A 13336-nucleotide genomic window follows, 5' to 3' on the forward strand; every position below is an offset into this window, starting at 1 on the left:
GGCCCCAAGGGTACAAGCTCTAAGATCCAAACATGGATTGGGGACCAAAAGTCAGGCTGGGCTGGGGCTAGATACAGGCTCTGGGAGCCAGGCATGGGCCGATCTAAATGTGGGTTTTGAGGGCCCAGTAAGGGCGGAGCGTGGGACATTAGAGGCAGGCTGGGCTGGGGTTAGATATAGGCCCTGGGAACTAGGCCCTTGGAATGGGCTCTGAGGGCCATTAGTTGGCTGAACCTGCACCAGGTTTGAGTCTTGGAGCTGCATATAGGCAGGCTGGAGTGGATATGGGCTGAGCCAGGTCCAGGCCCTAAGGGCTTGGTTCAGGGATGACATACCTCTGTGACCCTGGATTAAAAGGAGGTCACTCATTTTAGTCCCAGAGTTCCATGTGTCCCACATCACTTGTGTTGTTCCCCGCTGGCAGCCTCTCACACTATTGTTGCCATAATGTCCAGCTTTTCATCTGTCAAATTAAATTAAAATGTAGACCAAAGTTGTTTACAAAGGGGGTATCGTTATCCCCACTTTACTGCTGGGTAAACCGAGGCAAGTAGCTGTGAAGTGACTTCCGCCAGGTCACACAGTGGGCCATGGAGTCTAGGTCTGCTGTCTCTGTCTCCAGTGCCCTATCTGAATCATTAGCATCAGAAATTTAGACGCCTGTAGCTGAGGCTCTAAGCAGAGTCACTCACAAAGGAATCACTCCTACGCCACTGTGCATTTGCTGCATATATAATTGTTTTGTCTCCGTTTTTGACTTTGTCAGAGATTGCATCCCACATTTGGGCCTTGGCAGGCTGAGAGGTAGGGGGCTGGGTGCCAGGCTCAGGACCAATTATAGATCTGATACCAGGTGTGTAAGCAGTGGCTAAGGACACCACCACTGGACCCTTACAGTCTTCCTCACCTGTATTCTTATCCTACATTGGGTTCCCAGTGGAAATGAATTGAGCAGCTTCATCCTTTGTCTGGGAGGAGAGGAGAAAACACCCCACAACAGGTTTCAGAGTAGCAGCCGTGTTAGTCTGTATTCGCAAAAAGAAAAGGAGTAGTTTTGGCACCTTAGAGACTAACCAATTTGAGTATAAGCTTTCGTGAGCTACAGCTACATTGGAGATGAACAACAGGTTCATCTCCAATGTAGCAGGCATAGGGTGGGTCATGCCGCAACTGCATTTGCGGAGATGTAGGGAAGTGTGGACAGCACTAAATTGTACTAGAATTGGTTCCAAAAAAAGGACAATATACACTCCCAAGACCTTCCAAAATAAGAAGTCTCCCAATCAACCAGCTGGCCCACCACCTACCGCCATAGTCCAATCCCACTGGGGAAGCCCAGAAAAATACTTAGGCTTTGCAACCTCATCTGATGGTCATCAAATCCAGGCACTGTTATATCAAGGGGGAGCGAATTCTCAGAATTAAGCATCCCTTTGTGGAAGCCTAAATACCAAGGTGGTGGGCACCCTAGAAATCAGCTATACAGCTAGAAATGACCTTGCTGCTAGCATCTTCTTGTTTAAAGCTGCAGGGTGTAACTAGTGATTCAGCATCTGTTCTTTTAAAAAACATTCATAAAACAATTTAAGATCTTTATCATCTGAGATTCACTGTTTGAATTTCTTAGTTGTGCATGGTTAAAGCTTCCAAGCCATTGCTCAAGTTCTCAAAGTTCAGGTAGGTTGATGCGTGCCACATGTAATGTAAAAAGACCGAGAAAATAAGAAACGAACTTCAAGTCCTCAGTCTGCTGATTTCCATATAAATAGGAACATAACCTTTGTTGCAATTGCTTGAGAATTTTTAGGCTGAAAATTCATCTCATTTAATTCCTTTGAAGCCATTTATGTTGTGCCCTACAGATCGAAATGCACCAAGAATTGGAGTATAATGTGTGTGCGTGCCCTTTGTCATCCTAAGCTGCTAATGCTTTCACTGTCACTTTACAAGCCCTCTACAACATGCGTCAGTGTTGTTTCTTTTAGGTTTCTCTTACTTTCGTACTATTTCTCACATTAAAAAACAAAAACAGTTTAGGTCTGCTACAGGTATAAGAGCCAGGCCCAAACCAGCTCCCTGGTTCAAATCCTTTGAACTTTGGAGATCTCAGCTTCATTACTCAAGCAGCTCTCTGTAACGGATTAATCGGAAACATAGCCCCACCAAACTTTGGCAAATTTCAGAGCTAGATCCCAAGCTAAAGCTGATCATCACCGTTCGAGCCCATCTCTATATGTAAGCTGTGAGGAGTCCTTAAAGTTTGCGAAGTGTTATTGAAGTTGAGCATTATTAGTGAATGTCAAATCCACTTAATGCTTTAATTATATTTTTTTCCCCTTAGTTAAACTGAAAAATCTTTCAAGTATCCCTGCAAACAGCTGTATTTTGTTCTAGTTTTCTGGCTTTCAGCTGTTGACACATTGCATCACTGTCTGTTTGGACATGTCCTTGTACAGTTTTGGGATAGAGCCCATATCCTGCTATGCCTGGAACAAAGATCACACCCAAAAGTAAAATTTGGCTCACAGCATTCTCTTATCAAGAGAAAATGACAGTATTCTATAGGAATGATGCAAACCACTCCATCATACTGCAGTCATAGCTCAAAGGTGCAGAAGTAATGTACTTAATACATGGAGCAGTGTAGCTGGGCACAGACTCACCAGCAGCATGTGCTGCTGGTCATCTCAGGGAATTAGCATTCCAGCTTCCAGAGTCCCCTCTTCAAGCCAGTGTCTCACCTTGCTGCTGGCTCCCATGTCCCTCCCAGGACCCTAGTGCCCCTTTCACTAGGTGCTGCCCCCTGGCAGTACCCCACAGTCCTGGTCTCCCCCTCCCAGGGGAACCCCACCCCCACCCACTATCCCTACCTCACCTCAGTCATAGGCTCCTGCCAGTCACCAGCTAGCCCCTGTGCCCTGGGGCAGACTGCAGTATGAGCCACTCAATCACAGGCAAGGTTGGGTTTGGACCTGCTGCCTCTGCCTACCCATGGCTGCCCCTGCAAGCCCCATACCTAATAGGCTTTCCCAGGCTGGAGCTCTCCAGCTCCCTTGGCCTATCCCCAGCCCTGCTCACCTCCAGATACTTAGTTAAGCCCCTGCAACCAGGCCCTTTTCTCACTCACAGCAGAGAGAGAGTCTCTGTGGTTTTCTGGCTCACAACCTTTATAGAGCCAGCTGAGCCCTGATTGGGGCATGGCCCCCAGCTGAGGCTGCTTCCCCAATCAGCCCCGCTGCCTTTTTGCTGCAACAGCTCTCTCTCAGGGCTGTTTTAAACCCTTCTGGGCCCAAGCGGGTGTCCACCCTGCTACAAGCAGAATACTGTGGGATTTGTAAAGACATCCTTGCAATGCTAATCTGAGCTCCCTTCTGTTAAGGGCTTTTGATGCAGCTGCATCTTGAATACAACTCCTTAGAGCCTTCTCTGTGCAAATTAAATGTTCATATTTCTCCCAAATACCTGCCAATAAATGTTCATGTGCTGAGTCTTCTTAAGGCTGTTTCTCAAATCACGTGAAAGAAAAAACTGTATTAGATTCTATCCATACTGCAGTCAAAACCATCCAAGTGACAATCGTGTTTCAACACCACTGTTGTAGCAGAGTTTTAAAGCTTCATCTACACAGGGTCAGGGGACCTAGTTACAACATGATTTTAGTTTGTAGCATAGATGCAATGTTAAGTGTCCTCCACAACAATGCTAAAGCCTCAGACATGTCCATGGGCATATGGTACATCTTGAAACCTTGAACCAGATCCCCTGCAAGGAACCTATCTGCAGTCTTGAGAACTCTGTTATAAACACATGCTATATACTATCTCCCACTTGAGAGATTACGCTACATATATTTACTAAGTTGGTAACCAGGTTGTAATATGGCTGATCCTGCACTTGACTTGAATGCGTTCACAACATGCTTCATATATGGTTCTTAGCGGTGCGGTTGTGAGCCCGGCTGTACCGTGAATGTTAGGCTATAAAGGGGTTCTAACAAGGTCTCTGTGTGGGAAGTCCTTCTAAAATTCACTGGGCCATGTGTCAATCTGGCACCTTTCACCAGCTCAAAATACACTGGGGGAAAAATAAAACCTTTCTGTAACTGTATAAACGCATAATAATGAAATAGTGTTATGAATGAAATAACTTGGATCACTGCTGCTCCCTTAGTAATAGCTGCGGCAGTATGGGAAAGCTACCCAGGTTTCCTCCAAAACATACAGATGCAAGCATGGCTGTGCTGCATGGTAGGTACAGAGAGGCCAGCTCAGCTGACATGAGGTTGTGGGGGGAAATGGTGCTGCATGGATGTTGCTGAACCATTTTAGCTGCAGCCTTGTCAGCAGCATGGTTACATTTAACGTGGTTCTATCTCTGGTGAAGGTAGGCCCTCTAGCATGGTTTTGCTAGCTCAGTTTTCAGCTGCTCTCCTGCTCTGTGGAGGGGACTGTCTATAGCTCAGTTCTAGGATGGCTTACAGATAGAGAAAGGGGGAATCTTGCTAGAACCCTTCAAGCCACAATCAGGCTTTAGCACAGTTGTTGCTATCATGGTTACAGCCATAAGATGAACTGGGCTGTGGAAGATTCAATTTTCCAGATTGGTAAGTGCCAGAACGGGTCTCAGCCTGAAGGAGATTGGATGAATTCCCAGGGACTGTGAATCACGAGGTGATGTACACTCAGAGAGCAAAGACTTATGGATGTGACTTAAATGATCTCAGGGGACTAATTGTTCTAGTTGTTGTCTAGGAATGTTGCCCGAGGGCTGGATTTTCTGGAGGGATTAATTCAATGGCCTGTGTTATACAGGAGGTCAGAATAGATGATCACAGTGGTCCTTTCTGGCCTTGGAATCTATGAATCTATTAATTCTGCTGACTCAGAGGACATTGCTACAGCCAGCCATCATGAGCCAAAGGCATCCCGGGTGAAAATCCACTAACAGCAGTAGAGTTACTCCAAGTCTCGAGTTGTCTCCGTAGGTTAGTTGCATTTTTGTCATGCTCTAAAAACAATGAAGTGAGGGAACCAAAAGCAAAAGCTTTACAGCAATGAATCCAGTTGCAGATCAGTATAACTGGTCCTTCCTCCCTCTCTCTGGTTCCATCCCCTCCGCCTCACACAAACACCACTGAAACTGACCTCCCTGGCAGCCTCCTACGGAGAGAACTGAAGGGGCTGCGATGATGTGCCACGTCCTGTGGAGCTGAAATATTAGCTGCAAAGGAAGGAGGTTCAGCCTGCCCCAGACAGGTGCAGCTCAGTCACCTCATTGTGGTGCTGGTTGTCTCTTTTAGATTTAAATGATCAGCTGCCCGAAGAAAGCCTGCTGGGAAAGAGCCCGACAAGGGGGTAAACCCAGCCTTGGAGCAGAGTCTTGGCCACACAAAGGCGAAGAGGTGGCAGTGGTAGTTAAGGATAGCGAAAGGGGCTAAATTCCCAATTCTCAGAGGAGCTGAGATATGGAGGGAAGATACCACAGCCAGAGCTGGGTACTTTATGTATTTTAAAGTCTTTCTGCCCATCAGGTTTTGCACTTTGCTCTGTTATTACGTTTATACAGTAAACCGTCGGATTCCCCTTTAGACAGCAGCTGCTGCCTGTCCAAAATGCAGTTGCTAATATCACCCTCCTTTCCTGTCTTTCTGACCGCATCACTCCCTTCAACCATGCCACCATTGGTATCCTGTCTTTTCATACATCAGAATCAGGCTCCTTATCCTCACCTTCAGTGTCCTACAAGACATCTGCTTGGCATTCACCTCTACTCCTTTCCTTCTCTTCCTCCTCTTCCCTCGCTCCCTAAAGTCCTCCCAGCCTCCTCTTCTTACTCACCTTTTGATCTTTTTTTCCTGCTGTCAGCTTTTTCCTTCTTCTGTGCTGCCTGCTATGCTTGGAACAGCCGTACCCATTTGTTGTTCATAAAATGCTCCCCCCGTGTGCTGCACTTCTGCTATACATTCCTCCCTCCTGTCCTACTCTCCTCCCCGTTGATCTCTCCACACCCTCTACTACCATCAAGTGCTTCAGGGAAACCTTGTTAATCGCTGTGTACATTTAGTTAGGACACAATTTTGCCTTGAGGAGGCATTTAATTAGTTATTATTTTACAGCACCCAATGTTGTGCTGGGTGCCTTGCAGCACAGAAAAGAGAAGTGTCCTGCCACAAAGAGCTTACATTCTAATTTAGACATGACAGGGAAAGTGACAGAAGGGTGGTGATGGGGGAGGAAGGCATGGGGTTACAGCAATGTGATTACACAGTTACTCAGTCATGGAGCATGGGGAGGGGGGGAGGGTATACTATTAAAAATACTATGATACGCTTCTCATGGGGGCTGCAGTAGAAACTGGCCTTTCCCTTGATATATGGAATCACAGTAAGTCTTAAACAGGAAGTGTTTATTACAGAAAATAATTAGAACAGATACAGACTTCCACAAAACTTGTGTTCCAGCTCTGTCTGCCTTTTTTACCAGAGGGCAACTCTAAAGCCTACAGAGGATAAATACTATCACAGAAACATGACCCTTGTGCTATTAAACATTTTTCTCCACGACCTGAAAGAAAACATAAAATCATCGCTGATAAAATTTGCTGACGAAACAAAAATTGGAGGAGTGGTAAATAATGAAGAGGACAAGTCACTGACAAAGGGATCTGGATCACTTGGTAACGGGGTGCAAGCAAACAAAATGCATTTTAATACAACTAAGTGTAATTGTATACACCTAGGGGAAAAGAACATAGGCCATACTTAAAGGATGAAGGACTCTATCCCGAGAAACAGTGACTCGGAGAAAGATTTGGGGTCATGATGGATAATCAGCTGAACATGAGCTTCCAGACCAATGCAATGGCCAAAAGGGCTAAATGCAATCCTTGAATGCATAAACAGGGGGATCTCGAGTAGGAACAGAGGGGTTATTATCCCCTCTGTATTTTGTACTGGTGCTGGGATACTGCATCCAGTTCTGGTGTACATAATTCAAGAATGTTGATAAATTGGAGAGGGTTCAGAGAAGAGCCATGAGAATGTTTAGAAAATGTGCCTTATAGTGATAGACAAGGAGCTCAATGTTTTTAGCTTAAAGAGAAGGTTAAAGGTGGCTTGGTCACCATTTATAAGTACCTATATTGGGAACAAATATTTGGTAATGGGCTTGTTAATCTAGCAGAGAAAGATATAATATTATTCAATGGTTGGAAGTTGAAACCAGACAAAAATCAAACTGGAAATAAGGTGTATATTTGTAACAATGAGAGTAATTAACCATTGAAACAATTTACTCAGGGGTCACAGGGACTCTCCGTTATTAGCAATTTTTAAATCAAGATTGGATGTTTTTCTAAATGTTATGATCCAGACATTGTTTTGGGAAGTTTGGTGGCCTGAATTGATACAGGAGATCAGACGAGATGATCCCAATGGTCCCTTCTGGCTTTGGAATCTCTGAATCATCGCAGCAATCAGGAAGAATTTAAACTAGAGGGTCTGGTCTTTGAAGACCAGCTCTAAGAAGGAGTTTCATGCAAAGATTGTTGTGGGAAAAGAAGACACATGGGGCATTACGAATGGCATTGGTGGTGCAACATGGTAAGAGACAAGGGCAGATAAATAGGCAGGACAGAGTTATGAAGGGTCTTGGAAAAGGAGACCAAAAAGTTTAACATTGATGTGGTGGAGAACGAAGGTAGACACAGTGCATGGATTTGGAGGGAGAATGAGGGGGATGTGGTCAGATTGGCAGGCCAGGAAAAGTATTTAGATTCATAGATATTTAGGTCAGAAGGGACCATTATGATCATCTAGTCTGACCTCCTGCACAACGCAGGCCACAGAATTTCACCCACCACTCCTGCGAAAAACCTCTCACCTATTTCTTTAAGAAGCTATACTTTGCATACTATGGAGGTGATGTGGATGTTGGTGACACCAGAGATAAAGAAGTTTCATTAATCAAGATGGGAGTTAAGGGCATGGAAGAGAGATTTTGCTGTATGTACAACAAGAAAACGTCCGATCTCAGAGATATGGTGGAGGAAGAAACAGGAGGATTTGGACTCGGCCTTGAAATGTGTGGAATATGTAAACAGTGATTATGTCAGCTGGCATGTTTGATATAAGGATCTCATTGTCAATGTAAGGACATTTTCCCATCAATAAAGTGCAGTGGTTAAGAGCAAATGAATGAGGCAGCCCTTCCGTATAAACCAGAGGTAGCCAGAGTTTTGCTTACACAGCTGGCAGAGGTCTACATGCTGGTCCTTGGCAACCCCAGAGGTGTAGCTCACAGACTACACATCCCAGGATTCTGCTGTTATGTGTGCACAGGCTTCAGGGTGATCTATGGCCTTAGTGATGCAGTTGTTTCTTTAACAGAAATTGCTATCAGTCCTAACAACCATACTATCTACATCTACCAGAAATCTGAGAATCGAGGGAAGAAAGTCCATGAACTGGCAGAGCACATTGGCTGGGTCACAGGTAAGAGAGTTACAGTTTTTACCTACAATAGTTATTTATTTAATCTTATTGGTTAAAGCTGAAAAGAAAAGAAAAAGGCCCTTTCCCAGAGCAAGACAGAAAATAACCATACCTATTGCTTCTGCACACCATGTTACACTGAGAATAAGAGACCTAATTCGCAGGAAGAGATGGGTTTCAGAGTAACAGCCGTGTTAGTCTGTGTTCGCAAAAAGAAAAGGAGTAGTTGAGGCACCTTAGAGACTAACCAATTTATTTGAGCATAAGCTTTCGTGAGCTACAGCTCACTTCATTGGATGCATACTGTGGAAAATACAAAAGATGTTTGTGTGTATAAAAACATCTTCTGTGTTTTCCACAGTATGCATCCGATGAAGTGAGCTGTAGCTCATGAAAGCTTATGCTCAAATAAATTGGTTAGTCTCTAAGGTGCCACAAGTACTCCTTTTCTTTTTGGAAAGAGATGGATAAGCAACCAGAAAAAATAATCATCAGGAAACAGTGTTGTCTAGTGATTAGATTATGGGACTAGGAGTGTTGGCATCTACCTAGGTTTTATTCCCAAATCTACAGCTGACTTGCTGTGCAAACTTTGACAGGTTTAACTCTTGTGCCTCAGTTTACCTATCTACAAGATTATTATAATAATGCCTGTCATGACAGATGTGTAGTGATGCTCAGTTAATGTTTGCAAAGAGCACTGGTTGAAAGACACTGTAGAAGGGCAAAGTATTATAATAATCTCACATGTCTTTCATTGATTGCTTCATATTGTATTGAGGTTTTGTGACAAAGAGCCATGTATTGGGTAGTCAAGATGCAGAGTGAGAACTGAAGGTGTCAGTAGATGTGTGAAGTTACAGGAATTGACTGGGCTCCCGACTCTAACCACCTTGTGACCTGCGCTGTGGACTGAAATGCAGATTCATGGACCCTGAAGGATGGCATATGGAAGCCAACTGCCGCATATCAGCTACGCTGCCACTTATGTGAAATGGTCCCGACTGGAGAATAAGTTTGCTTTGGGCAGTGGTTCTAAAATCATTTCCATATGTTACTTTGAGAAAGAAAATGACTGGTAAGCCCAAAACACAGAGAGCAGAGACACCTCTTTGAAACGCACTAAGTTAAAAAGTTACTAAGTCACTAAGTTAAAAGCCCCCTATTGTAAGTCATCCGTGCCTGCAGGCCTTGCCATCTTGAACCACAGTACGATGAGATCTCACAAGCTCTGCAGGATTGGGGTAGTACAGTTCTGAGATAGGGGACTTCCAAGAAACACACGTCAAGGAGCAGTGGTTGCATTTTTCCCCTCTGACTCAGTACAAAGCCAGTGATCTGACATAGCACTAGGGAGCATCGTGCTGCTGGAGGTGCCATCCTCTACATGAGGTATGAAATGGATCACCTTTATTTTTATGTCACCAAAGAGTCCGTGGCACTTTATGAAAAAGCCAGGGTGCCCTGGCTAAATCCCGCGTGAGTAGTTGCATTCTGCCTGCCTAACGCTCCTCCTGCAATTTCAGCTGGATACAATATTCTTCCCTTCCTCTATATTAAGATGCTGTACATTGTTGCTGAGCGCTGTTCAGGGCTGGCCTTACCATGAGGTGAACTGAGGTACCAGACTGTGGGGGGGCACCACTAGGACCCAGCGTTTCAAAGTTTTGGCCCAAGCGAGGGAATTGGGGGGCGTCATTTGAGCTCCCCGCCTCAGGTGCCAAAATATTGTGGGCCAGCCTTGGCGCTGTTAAACAGCTGCCATGTCACACCCCAGCTACTGCTGCAATTCAGTGGTGGGTGAAAAAATTCCTGGGTATAACTTGTAAATCAGCTAGTTATAAGAACACTGCTGAAAAGACTTCCTGGTATTATCATGCATAGGTCTACTCAGACACAGAGTCTCATGAATTTCAGTGGCTCTGGGTGAGACAATGCATACATGCCCTAATAAGTGCTCCCATGTTTGAGCCCTTTATGAAGTACTCCAGGATGGCAGGTAGATCGAAGACAGTATTGCAAAGCACCAGAGAAAGACCCTGTAAGGACCAGTCCTCCAGGGGAAGGGAGATGGACTAGATAACCCCACAGGTCTTGCCTTCTTTATAATTCAAATGGGGGCTGTGTGACTTCTTGCTTCTACAGTCCCAGAGCAACTCAAACAGTTATCTGCTGCTTCCAGCATCTGCAAACGTGATTCTCCCACCTTGTCAGTTTGTACTGAAGCAAATCAATTTTACTGGGACAAGAGACAGAGTGTAGCAGCCATAAACTTGTTTTCCTGAAACAAATGTGATCTAGTTACCAGGGTTTGTTTTTCAGTGGACAGTAAATAATTTCACTAAAAGGATCCCAGCTTCCCTAACAGTTTGGAATGTGAGCACTCTGGGAAATGTCATTCACAGAACAGCTTCACTGCAAAGTTATATGCCCCAAACTTCCCACATATTTATTCTTCTGTGTAGCTGACTCTTAACAACAGGTGGCTGAGTAAACACATAAAGAAGTCAATCTGATCCACTATACTTAGTCTAGATTGGCATCCAAATAACATTTTACTGGCTGCAGGATCAAGTGATTTCTGGTGCAGGTCTGTACTTTCCCGCACCTAAAACACAAACATAGACATTTTTACAACTCTCGAAGATGTCTCTTTCAAAAAACAAAAACAAAACCTCAGCCTTTGAAGTGTCAGCTGACTCCTCATTCATGTGCTGAGCCTGAATACAAACCGTATGCAGCAGGAGGGAAGTATACCCTTTTAATCCTCACTGTAGGGGTACCTCTGAAACAGAAGGATCGGCCAAGGGGTAGTGGTAATAGGATTTTAACCAACTAATACATGTCCAGAAGCTACTCAGTGTATTTACCTTTACCGCTAAATAGGTTGTTTTCGCACATTGAAGTTTTGAGACAGGAACCAGTCTAGTGTGCTTTTTAAGGATTTATTCAAATAAGCAAACAAATATAAAGCTAAGCATTTATATGGGGTTGTCTACACTTAAAACCTGCCACTGCTGCAGCACTTCAGTGAAGATGCTACACACACCTACGGAAGGGATTCTCCTGGCAGAGTAGGTAACCCACCTCCCCAAGAGATGGTAGCTAGGTCGATGGGATAATTCTCTCATTGACCTCATGCTGTCCACACCAGGGGTTAGGTCATAGTTATACAGGCCTAAGTTACGTCCCAGGCATTGTGATATAGTTATATAGGCCTAATTTCTTAGTATAGAACAGGCCTAGGTCTCTAACTAATTTGTCTCTAATTTCCCTAAACAAATCCTATAAAACACAGCGCAATGATCCAATCAAGGTTACAATTTGCATCTGAATAACTAGATCAGTGGTTCAATTTATTTGGCTCGCAAATTGCTACAAGAAGTTATAGAGTCAATTTATAAGGTTAACGCAAGAATTACTTCAGTACTTCACAGGGAAGTTCAGGAACAATGCCTTTCTTTTAATCTAATCAATTGGGCTCAGGCCATGTCTCCGTTTCAGCCACTACAGCGGCACAACGAAGGGCAGGTTTACACTACAAACTTGAATCGGTGCGGGTGCACCGATGCAGCTGTGCCACAGTAACGTTTCTGGTGGAGACGCTCTAAGCCAAGGGGAGAGCGCTCTCCCGTTGGCTTAATAACGCCACCTTCGCAAGAAGCGCTATAGTGGCACAGCTGCATCGAGACAGTCTCCTGCCGACATAGCACTGTCTACACGGCGGGTTATGGTCAGTATAACTACATCACTCCAGGGGTGGGGATTTTCACACCCCTGAACAACAAATGATACCAAAGTACAGGTATGTCTACATTTACCCGACGCTGCTGCAATCAATCCACCGGGGATCAATTTAGAGAGTCTAGTGAAGACCCGCGAAATCGACCATAGTTAGCTCTCCCATCGACTCTTCCAGTACTCCACCGGAACCAGAAGAGTAAGGGAAGTCAACGGGACAGTGTCTCCTATCGACACAGCGTGGTGTAGACTCTGCAGTAAGTCAACCTACGCTACGTCAACTCCAGCTACATTATTCACGTAGCTGGAGCTGCGTAACTTAGGTCAACTTAACCCCCTAACGTAGACCTGCCCTCAGTGTGTAATGTAGAGCTGGTCTAAGGTACTGCAGCTGAAAACCAACTTCCTTCCATTCCTCAGTGTGATCTTTCTGAATGAGAACCAAGTAGTTGCTGCTGTAAGTTTATTTACAATACATGTTTGATGCCATTTCCAAAAAAAACCTTTTTTCTTTTCTAACATAGGTGGTAGTCTCTGTTCAGAGACATTTGCTGGACAGCCAAACCCCTTCCCCCAAAATTGTTATCACTGTACAGTCTTCATTGTTCAAATATTTAGGGGCCTGATCCTACAAGGTGCTGAGCATCCTCAGCTCCTTTTGAAGTCCAGAGGAGTTGAAGTGTCCACCACCTCACAAGATCGGACTCTTTGCATCTAGGGATCACACCACCCCTGAACTAAAGCCATCCCTGGATGGAGAACAACAATCAGACAGATAGCCATTCGCTAGACAAGGAAGGGAAAATTCTGGCCAAAGACATTCAGGCAAACTTCTACTCTTATGAAAAAACCCATTATAGGATGCTCAGTGTCTACAGAAAACACAAAGAGTCTTAGTTTCTAAGGTCTCCTCCATCAAACCTACACGATTTATCTATCTTCAAAAGGATATAGGGCTGAGCTGATGCAGAAGTCCGAGGCTAAACATCAGTTCTGAAATATCTATCAAGCTGTCACAACCGCACCAAGAAGGTCTTGTTCATTTGATTCTTTGAAAAAGGAGAGACGTGTAGGTCCATTTTGGGACTGTAGTGGAGGGGATTG

At 44.6% G+C, this 13336-nt stretch overlaps 1 pseudogene; it reads left to right on the forward strand.

Annotated features, from left to right (window-relative positions):
- Positions 1 to 2442: 2442 nt before the first annotated feature.
- LOC141998805 (actin-related protein 2/3 complex subunit 1A-like) lies at positions 2443 to 11103 on the forward strand (annotated as a pseudogene).
- Positions 11104 to 13336: the final 2233 nt, after the last annotated feature.

This window comes from Natator depressus, chromosome 14, assembly GCF_965152275.1.
Source record: "Natator depressus isolate rNatDep1 chromosome 14, rNatDep2.hap1, whole genome shotgun sequence".
NCBI classification, from domain to species: Eukaryota; Metazoa; Chordata; order Testudines; family Cheloniidae; genus Natator; species Natator depressus.